Genomic DNA, 12,809 nt, shown 5'->3' on the forward strand with positions numbered 1-12,809 from the left:
AAAGACAAATTCCACTTCTTTCTATAGAAATGGATAATAATCAAGAGTTTGAGGTGGAAGAAGTTTTAGATTTAAGGTGGCATTGAAATAGATTAAAATATCTTGTTCATTGGTGCAGATATGATATAAATAAATGTACATAGAAACTAACAAAAAAATCTTGCAAATATAACAAAGATGATTGAGTCTTTTTGTTAACAACATCCATCAAAATCAAGATAAAAAAAAAAATAAAAACAAAAAAAATAAAAAAATAAAAATAAAACAAAAAAAATAAAAAAACAAAAAAACAAAAAAATAAAACAAAATAAGATCCATAAAAGTTGATGACCACTTATCATAGAATTTGTCTCTAAAAGAGGAGATGTCATAGACATATATATTTATCTCAATAGTTACTTATATGATTAAGTAGAAGTACATAAATATAGAATAATTTCATAAAATCTTCTAAAAAAGCTTCCTAAAAGCTTCATAGATGCAGTTTTGACTTTAGATGTATTTGTAGGTTAGAAACTTGGCCAAAAAGCTAACCATATATTGGTAGCTTGTAGAACAAGTTATCTCCGTGTAATAGCTTGTGGAACAAGACAACTATGTGGTGCATATATAGATAACTTGCCTTGCAAGATAAGACATGTGGCTAGCAAAGTCAACACAAGTTGGAAGTCCTATAGAACATCACCACATATCTCTTAGTTAGATAGTATATATGGAGGCAAGAGTGAAGCCTTCTTCACTCTTGTCAACACATTTTTAGCCTCAGTCTTGTTTCAAGACTTTCTAGTCTTCTTATTTTTGGCAATAGCCATTCTAATTAATATTATATCACTTTTTGAGAGACTTTCTAGTTCTCTTCAATGATAGAAGAGTATATTGAGGATTCACTTTCTTCAAGATTCATGTCCTTGACAGTTTGACAAGAGTGCTAACATATTATTTTTGTCTTGTTTTAAAAGTGAGTAGATTACCCCACTTCTATTGTTGTGTTTTGAAAGTTACGGACTACCCACCTTTAAATAAAAAATCTTATTTTGTAACATTGATCTTTTCTCTAAAGAAGGTGGATTACTCCTCTTTGTAGGATTTGTTTTTAGAGGTTGTGGATTACCATCCTCTAATTTAACTTTTCAATTTGTTTGAATTGTCTATGGAAGGAAAGATTATAGATGCTTCTCTCAACAAAAGTGATAATAGATTTGCAACTATGGCAAATCTTCAAGAACTTCTCAACACTCCAAGAGTAGAAATCTCACGTATTTTCAACGTGAATCATGGAAGTACTATACCTACGCCTATGGAAGAAGTTCAGAGTCTGCAGCAAGAAGTTGTGTAGTTGAAAGAAGCAAGTAGATCAACGTCACAACCAAATCCAGGGAGTTTTGCTTTTATAAATATGACAAGGACAAGGATTAGTATGCCTGAGAAGTTTGATGGAACAAGATCAAAATTTCAAAGATTTTTGCAACAAGTCAAGCTCTATCTAAGGTTACACCCTTTCTAATATCCTGATGGATTTACCCAAGTCAGATTTATACGCGCACTACTCTTAAGAAGTATTCTCTGTTGGTTTGTACCTTTAATGGAAAAAGATTCACGATTCTTTTATGATTTGAATTCATTCCTAGAAGTATTTACGGCCACATTCGGAGAAAGTGATCAAGAATGCATAGCAAAGACCAAGCTTTTATCCTTACGATAAGGATCACGATCAACCACTACATATGCTACCGAATTCCAAAAACTTGCTTACGACGTGGACTGGAACAACAAAGCACTTATCAACCAATTTCAATATGGATTGCATGTGATAATCATTTATTTGAAATTTATTACTCAAGCTATTACATGTGATAATAATTTATTTGAAAGGCATCAAGAACAAAGATTTAGTTGGAGAAGAATAAATCAAGTAATGGCAGCAGCTCCTAAGTTTTTTGAAACATATTTATCAAAGCCAGAACCAATGCAAATTGATATGATACATTTTAAACCTCTCACAAAGCAGAAAAAGACTCGACATTGCTAAGAAAGGTTGTGTTTATATTGTGGAGAAGCTAAGCACACTAATCAATATTATCTAAAGAAGCAACGCAATTACAAAATGAAGAGCACAATTACCAAAGAAGATTATGTGTTGAAAAATGAATTTCTCCAACTACAATAGGGACCATGCGATTGAAATCATATGCAATACTTAATAAAGGTCCTATCTTCTCCTCAGACCCCTCACCTTATTTTTTAATAGAAGTACATTTAGGACCTAATAATTACAAATTCTTTGCCTTGTTAGATTCAAGAGCCTCAGCATATTTTATAGACGAAGATTTTGCCAAAAATCAAAAAATATCTTTAGTGAAGAAAGTTAAATCTGTACATGTAGAAGTCATAGATGGTCGTTTGTTATCTTTTAGAAATGTTACTCATGAAACTATTCCTTTAGATATAGCAATTAAAGATCATAACAGCGTAGTAGTATTTAATGTAATAAAATCTCCATCTAATTTGATTATTTTAGGATTATCATGGCTAGAAAAATATAACCCTCAAATAGATTGGATTTCTCATAACCTTAACTTTTCTAATAGTATAATCCAAGATCGAGTTAGCAAAATAGAAGTATATAAGTCCAGTACATCCAAACTTTTACTAGTAGTTGCAAAAGCTTTTATGCATGCTGCAAAAAAAGGATCATCTTTTGCTATATATGCTACATCCATTTCTAATGGTGAAACAATGCCGAGTGATATTCCTAACCAATATCAAGAATTCCAAGATGTTTTTGAAAAAAAAAATGCAGATATTCTTCTCGAATATCAACCTTATGATTATTCAATTGATCTGCAAGAAAGAGCTCAACCACCATTTAGACAAATCTATAGCTTATCGCAAAATGAGTTGGCTATATTAATGGAGTACATTAATGAGAATTTGGTAAAAAACTTCATACGCCATTCTAAATCTCTAATTGAGGCTCCTATCTTATTTGTGAAGAAGAAAGACAGATCTGTGTGAATGTCTGTGGATTATCAAGGACTCAACAAGATCACTATCAAAAATAGATATCTTTTGCCTTTGATTTCAGGACTTCTTGACCAACTCAATCAAACAAAGATCTATACCAAAATAAATCTACGAAGAGCATACAATTTAGTTTATATCAAAGAAGGAGATGAATGGAAGACTGCTTTTCGAACTAGGTATAGACAATTTGAATATAATGTCATGCCTTTTGGACTCATGAATGCACCTACTACTTTTCAATATCTTATAAATGATTTTTTTCGTGAATTTTTAGATAATTTTGTTGTTTGCTATTTAGACGACATTCTAATCTACTCTAAGAATATAGAAGAATATGAGCTTCATGTTCGTCACATATTACAAAAACTTAGAGATGAAGGATTATATGCCAAGTTAGAAAAGTGTGTATTCCACACTACTCAAGTTGATTTTTTAGGGTACATCATTTCCAACAAAGGCCTTATGATGGATCTCAAGAAGGTTCAAACTATCATATATTGGAAGATTTCAAGAACAATACAAGATGTGCAATGTTTTTTGGGCTTTGCTAATTACTATCAAATCTTCATTAAGAATTTTTTTCAAGTTGCAACTCTACTTACACATTTGATTTGTAAAGACAAACTTGAGTGGAATAAAGAAGCAGAAGCATCATTTAATGCTTTAAAGAAGGAATTTATTTTTGCACCAATTTTATATTGCATTGACTTTTTCAAAGCATTTTTTATGGAAACAAATGCATCAGATTTTGATTTAAGTGTTGTGTTGTCACAAATGGGAACAAATGACAAACTCCATCCAATAGCTTTTTATTTGAGGAAATTTTCAGCAGTCGAGACTAATTATGAAATCCATGACAAAGAACTCCTTGTAATCATGGATTCATTTTAAGAATGGCATCATTATCTAGAAGACATCTCAAGTTCACTTATCATGTATACAGACCATAAGAACCTCGAGTACTTCATGTTAGCACGTGTCTTGAATCATCATCAAACTTGTTGGAGTATGACTTTATCTAGATTCAATTTCAAGTTCACTTAACGACCCAAAAAATAATAAGGTCTATTGGACATTCTTTCTAGACGTTCTTATCTTGTACCAAAAGAAGGAGATGCATCTTTTGATCAATAAAGATTAATTCTCTTGAAGCCCAAGCATTTTCATCTTCGAGCTATAAAATCAACATTGATTGTTGATTCAACATTTGTGAAGCAAATTCAATCAAGTATGTCCTCTGATCCTCTTATTCAGGATATCAAGGATACTTCTTCTAAGCCTCATGATACTTCCAAGTTTGAATTCAAGAACAATCTATTATATTTCGAAGAATGCCTACATATTCCAGAAGGTAAAGCTTGATTACAAGTTGTTCAAACTCGTCATGACTTTCCAATAGTAGGACATTTTGAATACAATAAAACTTTGGAACTAATATCCAAGGATTTTTGGTGGCCACAAATGTAAAAAGCAGTCAAAGTTTTTATACAATCTTGTGATATTTGCTCAAGATCAAAAACTCCTTGTCATCAATTTTACAGACTTCTACAGTCGTTATCCATTCCAAAACAACCATGGTCTTTTGTTTCAATGGATTTCATCACAGATCTTCTAATCTCACATTTTTATGACTCTATATTTTTGATAGTAGATCATTTTACCAAGATGATATATTTTGTACCATGTTAAAAATCTATTTTTAGAAGAAGAAATAGCTAAGCTTTTTATTGACAATATGTATTGCTATCATGGATTGTCAAAGGATATTATATCAGATAGGAAGACTCAATTTGTATCAAGATTTTGGAGAACCCTATTCAGGATTCTAAAGGTGGATATAAAGCTTTCTTTAGTTTTTTATCCTCAAACCGATGGACAAACAGAACGGGTAAATCAAGTTTTGGAGCAGTATTTGAGATGTACCATCAACTATCATCAAGATGATTGGACAATTCTTTTATCATTGGCAGAGTTTGCATATAATAATTTGGTACATTCTTCCACTAAAAAAACATCTTTCTTTGTCAATTATGGTTATCATCCATGTCTTGATACTTTTGATTTTTCAAAAGTTAATAATCCTGCGTCGCAAGATTTTGTAAATTGCTTGTCAGAGCTATATACAAAAATGAAGATATAATCAAAGGAAGCTCAAGAATGACAAAAGACCAATGCAGATGCCTATCACAAGGAACAGCCACAATATAATATAAGTGAAAAAGTATGATTACTTTGTCATAATATCAAGAGTACTCGTCCTTGTAATAAATTAGATTATCATAGGTTGGGACCTTTTCCTATTTGTGAACAAATCAATCATATTGCCTATCGATTACATCTATTGGAGTCTAAGAAGATCCACCTTGTATTTCATGTGTCTCTTCTAGAGCCGTATAAGACAGTGAATATCTTAGGAAGAAGACAAATGCCACATCTTTTTATAGAAGTTGATAATAACCAAGATTTTGAGGTGGAAGAAGTCTTAGACTCAAGGTGGTACCAAAATAGGTTGAAATATCTTGTTCATTAGTGTAAATATGATATTAGTGAATGCACATGGGAGCCATCAAAGAATCTTGTAAATACAGCACAGAAAGTTGAAGTCTTTCATCAACGACATCCATCAAAAAGAAGATAAAAATTAACAAACCTTTGCTATAAAAGAAACAAGATCAAAGGAAAATAACATTCTACCTTCTATCTTTCATAGTAGCTTCTGTGTATTTGTGATGAGATGGAGTACCAACAACCAGCAGATTCAACTCAAGAGCTTTCATTTGCGAACTTACTAGACGAAACATTGCGATTGTCACAATCTTCAAGACGACAAAATCAAGATGAAGATCCTTAAGAACGATATGTCCTTCATCCAATAGATGGCAAGATACAACGTGTTTGGTATCACGACCTTAGAAGACACTTCCGATGTTTAGTGATTTTATTAGAGGTAGAAACAAGTCTTGACGGTGTTTCAAATGTTTTATTTGAAGAAAGTTATGAAGGCCTCAACAATGACCAAAGAACAAGGTAGTCTTCTTGCCGTGGTATGGGACACTACAAATGGTTGAGAGGACCTATCAACCATCTTCAAAGATAGCAAAGATCAGAGTATGTAACAAATACAATTCGCCGCATCTTGGACTTCTTCAACATATGAAGACCACTCTTCGTGGAATTCGTCCCTAGAAGGGTGAATAATGTCACGGACATATATATTTATCTCAATAGTTACTTATATGATTAAGTAGAAGTACATAAATATAGAATAATTTCATAAAATCTTCTAAAAAAGCTTCCTAAAAGCTTCATAGATGCAGTTTTGATTTTAGATGTGTTTGTAGGTTAGAAACTTGGCCAAAAAGCTAACCATGTATTGGTAGCTTGTAGAACAAGTTATCTCCGTGTAATAGCTTGTAGAACAAGTTATCTCCGTGTAATAGCTTGTGGAACAAGACAACTATGTGGTGCATACATAGATAATTTGCCTTGCAAGATAAGACATGAGGCTAACAAAGTCAACACATGTTGGAAGTCCTATAGAACATCGCCACATATCTCTTAGTTAGATAGTATATATGGAGGCAAGAGTGAAGCCTTCTTTACTCTTGTCAACACATTTTTAGTCTTAGTCTTGTTTCAAGACTTTCTAGTCTTCTTATTTTTGGCAATAGCCATTCTAATTAATATTACATCACTTTTTGAGAGACTTTCTAGTTCTCTTCAGTGATAGAAGAGTATATTGAGGATTCACTTTCTTCGAGATCCATGTTCTTGATAAGAGATAATATCAAAAAAATACATATTTATTTTAATAATTTCTTATATAATTAGATAAAATAAATAAAAATAAAATAATTTCATAACATCTTCTTAAAAAAATATTCTTGAAAGCTTTATAGACCTTATTTTGTCTTTACACATGTTTGTAGTTAATTGATAGATTAGAAACTTCGTCAATAATTTAACCATGTTTTATATGTATTAGTAGCATGTGAAACAAGTTAATTATGTGGCCCACATATATATAACTTACCTTATAAGATAAGACATATGTCTATCAAATTCAATACATATTGGAGGTCCCATAGCATATTGTCATATAGCTCCTAGTTAGAGAGTATATATAGAAATAAGAGTGAAGCCTTCTTCACTCTTGTCAATGCTTTTCTAGTCTTTAGTCTTCTTTTAAGACTTTCTAGTCTTCTTATCTTTGAGAATGGCCAATTTAATTCAATATATTATTATCTTTGAGTAATTTTTTAGTCTTTTTGAGTGATACAAGAGTGTATTGAGATTTTTTTTTTTAAGATTCATATCTTTGACAATAATAGTACCATAAATTACTTAGTATTGAATCAAAGGATGTATGATTTCAACTAAATAATAGATTGAATCTTCTTCTTTTTTTGATCATTATATAAGCTCTATCTAGTCTTGTAAGGCTTTATTCCATACTTGCAAATAACCTCAAAAGTCCAAATAACATAGATTTTAATTTTTTGTTTGTAAACAAATCAATTCAATTCCTTATTAATTATATCTATCAAAGTATATGAAGATTCATTTCATATATCATGTGTCTCTTTTTGAGCCATACAAGACAATAGATATATCAAGAAGAAGACAAATTCAACCTTCTCTTATGAAAATGGATAATAATCAAGAATATGAGGTCAAAAAAGTCTTAAACTCAAGGTAATGCTAAAATAGGGTGGAATATCATATTCATTGGTATGGATGTAATATTCATAAATATATATAGGAGCCAACCAAGAATCTTACAAATGTAACAAAGATAGTTGATGCTTTTCATCAATAACATCTTTCAAAATCAGAATAAAGTATAAAAAATTATTATTATTAAAAAAACACAATTTAACTAAGATTACATCTTATCTTTTATCTTTATTTGTAATTTTTGTATGTTTGTGATATTAATAAGATGAAAAATCAATAACCACCAAATTCAACTTAGGAACTATTATTTGTTGAGTTACTAGAAAAGGTGTCGCAATCTTTCAAATGATGTAATAGAAATAAAGATCTGCAAGAAGAACATATTCTTTTTCAAATAAATGGTGAAATACAATGTGTTTGATATCACAAGCATGCTAAATCTCTCTCAACAAAGCATATTCAACATGGTATTGGAGTTAGAAATAAAGTGTGCATATATGTATTACATGAGACTAGATATACAATCAAACTCTAGTATAACAAACATTAAAAACTAGTGCTCAAATCAACATTGATCACAATCTTGATGGAAACAATAAATGTACTAAGTGCATTGAGTTCTAAATTCATTCTAAAGAAAGAAATTAAATAATATAAGCATATCGTTGTCATGTTCTTCTCAGCAATGCCCACGATTAATGGTTCTAGCACGTGCATGGTACAATATGAATTAGAGAGAACATGAATGTAAAGGATTTTCCATCCAAGTGGTATCAAACATTTCACATCTTGAAGTGAGAGGCAGACAGTCCAAGAGTTTACGATCTCTACAGGGATGCTTTGCACCCAGTTTCCAAAGACCGAAGTGGATGGGCTCTCCTGGTATGCTATTTCATAAGGGAAAGAACTGCCAATTCTAGTCACAGAACTCATTGCACAATGCCTACTCAAATACTTTGCCACCACTTCGCTTTCAGCAAATGGTTGCCGGATCAAGCTCAAATCTACTCCTCAAAACTAAATCATAATCTATAATCTTCACACCAGATGTTGACGATTCAAATGAAGAATACCTCGGGATTGTCGCTTCTATTCTGCTTCTGTAAATACAAGTCCTTGTTAGGACACTCTTCGCATTCTATGCCTGCTTTCAACAAAGCTAGCAGACTGTGTCTTGCCATAGCATCGCACTCCTAGAGTTATTGCTAAGACATGTCAGGAGCGTAATACAACTCTAAACACATGAAATCTGCCATCTCACAGAATGCAGCTTTCTCTGGGATCATGACCGATTCAGAACCTCCAAAAACTGAATCTCCCTTGGCCTTTGTTTACGGTCAAGAAGGTGCTCAACTTCATGGCCTATCCGTCGTGCTGAGCTTCGCTGGGTTGAGTTAGATTGTAAGAACTTGCAAGACTTATCTGGACTGTGAGGCTTGGAATGTGAGGGCTCAATCCTCGCAGCGGCGGCCTTGGCTCTCTTCTGGATCTCGATGTGTTCTTGTTCGGGGGAAAGGTTCTCTGGAAGGGGTTCCAGGATAAGAGGCGATTCTTTGAAGTTGTAATCAATGGGCTTCTTCGTGTAGAAAATACCTGCATCGAATGCACGAGCTGCCTCCTCAGCTGTCTTGAATGTCCCCAGCCAGATCTTCCGTTTCCGCGGATGTGCGGGCCGGATCTCTGAGATGTATCGACCTAACTCCGGGCGGAACCTGATTCCTTTGAACCTCTCTTGCTGCACGACATGGTGAGTGAGTTCCAAGATCGACGAACGAGTTGGTGATGTGGTGTGGCATCCTGCATCATGATCCTCGCCATATCTCCCAGTGGTTACGCATTGAGTCGCTTGTGCTGGCATACTGATCCTTGTGCAAAACCGTACAACCCCTAGAAAACAAGTCGAAAGTTGCAAACTAGCCTGGTGCTTACTCTCCGCCCGCAACACCGCTTCAAGCACTGATATCCAACATTTTCAAAACATAAACTTCGGGGACGCTTGAGAAAAATAAGATTAGCTGAAATGTGGTTTAGACTGGACAGGGAGTTATCATCTTCGGTGACGGGACAGTCGGTACGCCCGTCAGAGGTGGCCCCTACGTTACCGACAAAGTGAGTTTTAGTCAACACATCTGTGATAGCCCACAACAGCGATCCGAATATCAATCATGGGCTACCATACTCGTCTCATTTGTAAGCTGTGAATAATCTCTGTACCGTTCTAGAAAATTCAACGCTAAAGTGGCTTTTCCATTCATTAGGTAGGATTCAGAATATGCCCAAAAAGATATCGCAACCATTCGCAAGGTGGCGTGACGTTGACGAACACCATCGGCGTCATAAACTGCAAATAGTGAAGTTCACAACCAGTTGATTGGCTGACTGCCCATGAAATTCTCCCTGTACCATGCCTGATTTCTGTAGACTAGCTTCTAGGAATTGGACATCAGAGAATGTGTGGTTGGTATGAATCCTTTATTTTGCCTAAGCATATTTGTTTGCCCAAGCTTATGCTTTAAAAAGAATTAAAATAGAATTGCAAATCCTTTTGCTTTGGCGGAAGTACCTTGCACTTGTGCACATTAGATGAATGTTTTTCCTAGAATCTCATTCAAAATTGGACACAAGAATCTGCTGTGCATATTGCATATAGCCCTTCCGTGCAAGACAAAATCATTTAGTGCATATATAATTTAAGTTTTATTTTATTTTATTTTATTATTATATGAAAGCATATATATGAGATCATGGTTGTGTAGGAGGAGTAGGCTTCTGTAGACATGTGATTCCAAGTTCTAGCCTAGGTGTTGCCCAAGTGTTAATGGTTGATTTACAAGGTCATAAAATAATAAGAATAAATATACAATCTGAACATGTACGGATAAAGGCTATTATTGTTGTGTGATAACTAAAATTATTGTAGATAAAATCTACTATTAAGAATACCAATTTTAAAAATCATAATAAAAATATTTATATAGTTTAAAAAATAAATATTTCATAACAAAAGACCAGAAAGTGAGAAATTATCAAGAAAAGATATTTACATATAATTTATGTATTCTTATTTAATTTTATTAAATTTAGCCTAATTTTCCCTACATAGGAAATAAAAATAAATATTTAATAAAAAATTTAACATTTAAAAATAATTAAAAATAAAGTGTTGTATAAAATCTAAGATAGATTGTAACATCTATTATTCCAAAAGAAATAGTCTTATTTTGAAGTACAAAAATACAAACTCATTATAATTTGTATACATTTATAAATTTGTATTAGATTGATATGATTAAATATGTATCATAGTAAAAATATTATATTCAAAGCATATAAGAATAAACTCAGTTTATTTTATTAAATAAGATTTTATGCAACATTATAATAACATCTAATAATATGAAAGATATCATATCTTAAATTATTATTATTATTTAAATATTTTATTACTTTTAAGTAATATTTTTTAATTTTTGTCTAAGCATAATTTGTTTTGGTACAAAAAGAGACCAGAAAATATAAAAGTATAAAAATGTAAAATTCTAATATAAATAATAGAAAAATACTGAAATATATATATATATATATATTAATATTAAATGTTATTATTATTATTATTATTATTATTATATATATTAAATGTTATATAATACTAACACTATACATTTAAAAAGTACGAAAATTGATAGTTTAAATTTTTAATTTATTTTAAATATAAGAGCCAAAATATTAGTTTTTAATATTTATAAATATTGTTGTATGACTTTTAAGGCTTAATGAATCAATTAATTTAATATTTTAAGTTTATTGCAAGAGGTGGATTAACAGTATACAACTATGTTTTATGTAAGAAAAAAAAGTCATACATTAAATATCAAAAATAAGATTAATAACTAGACTATAACAGAATATTTTTTAATATAATATTTTAAAAGTTGAAAAGAATTCTACAGATAATAATGATTTTTTAATTGATGATTTGTCTCTAATAACTAAGTTTAAATCAATTTAAGAATTATATACAAGAAATAGAAATAAATCATAATATTTTATATATTAAATATATAAATAAAAAGAAAATTTACCACTTGCAATGATGATTTATAACACTGAAAATACAGATATATTTGATATAAATGATTTATAAATATGTAAAATGTTCTACTTCAAATATCATATTTTAAATTTTAAAATACTAATTTATGCAATATTAGATTGAAAATATCATTAAATTATTTTTTATTTTGTGATAATAATTTTCTAATAATAATTTTTAATATCTTTATTATATTAAGACTCTACAAGCATCCAGAAGTCTTACAAGAAAAATAAAACTCGAATAAAAATATATTAAATTGTTACAAGAGGAAAATTTTAAATATCATATTGACATGTTAAATAAAAATTATTAAATTTAGAAGAAATCTTATTTTTTTCTAAAAAAATAAAATAAATATATTATTAAAAATAAAAACATGTAATAATAAAAATATACTATAATTGGAAAAAAATATAAATATTTTTTACAGAAATTAATAACTCTTTCACATCAAATTATATTTTATAAAACAAGAAGAAACAAATACAAAAGCATTATATATATTATTAAGTTCAAAATTATTCTACTTAAAATTAATTAATATATATTATATATGTATTAATTATATATAAAACATACATAAATTTAAATGCAAGATTAAATCATATTAGATATTGCATAAATTTCAAGAAGTTTTTTATATGAAATAATAATTGAACAATTCTAATTTTAAATATTAAAATTTATTAAATTTGTAGTTGGAGTTCAATAATAAGTTAAATTTTATTTAAAAAATGATTGAAATTCTTTCAAAGAGCATCTTTTGATTTTTTATTGGATATAATTATATTTTTATGATAATCTACAGTAGATGAAAGTAGTTAACTTCTAATGAAATTTTTTTTAAAATCTTGAAATGTCTATATATTTCAAAACATGACTCAAGAAAAACTTTGAGAAGAAAAAAAAAAATATATATATATATATATATATATTATAAGAAAAAGAATTAAAAATAAGAAATAAATTAGTATGACAATTGCCAATTACAAAGAAGCTGGAAAAGATTGAA

The sequence above is a fragment of the Physcomitrium patens genome, chromosome 1 (genome assembly GCF_059467195.1).
Source record: "Physcomitrium patens ecotype Gransden chromosome 1, ASM5946719v1, whole genome shotgun sequence".
Classification (NCBI taxonomy): Eukaryota; Viridiplantae; Streptophyta; class Bryopsida; order Funariales; family Funariaceae; genus Physcomitrium; species Physcomitrium patens.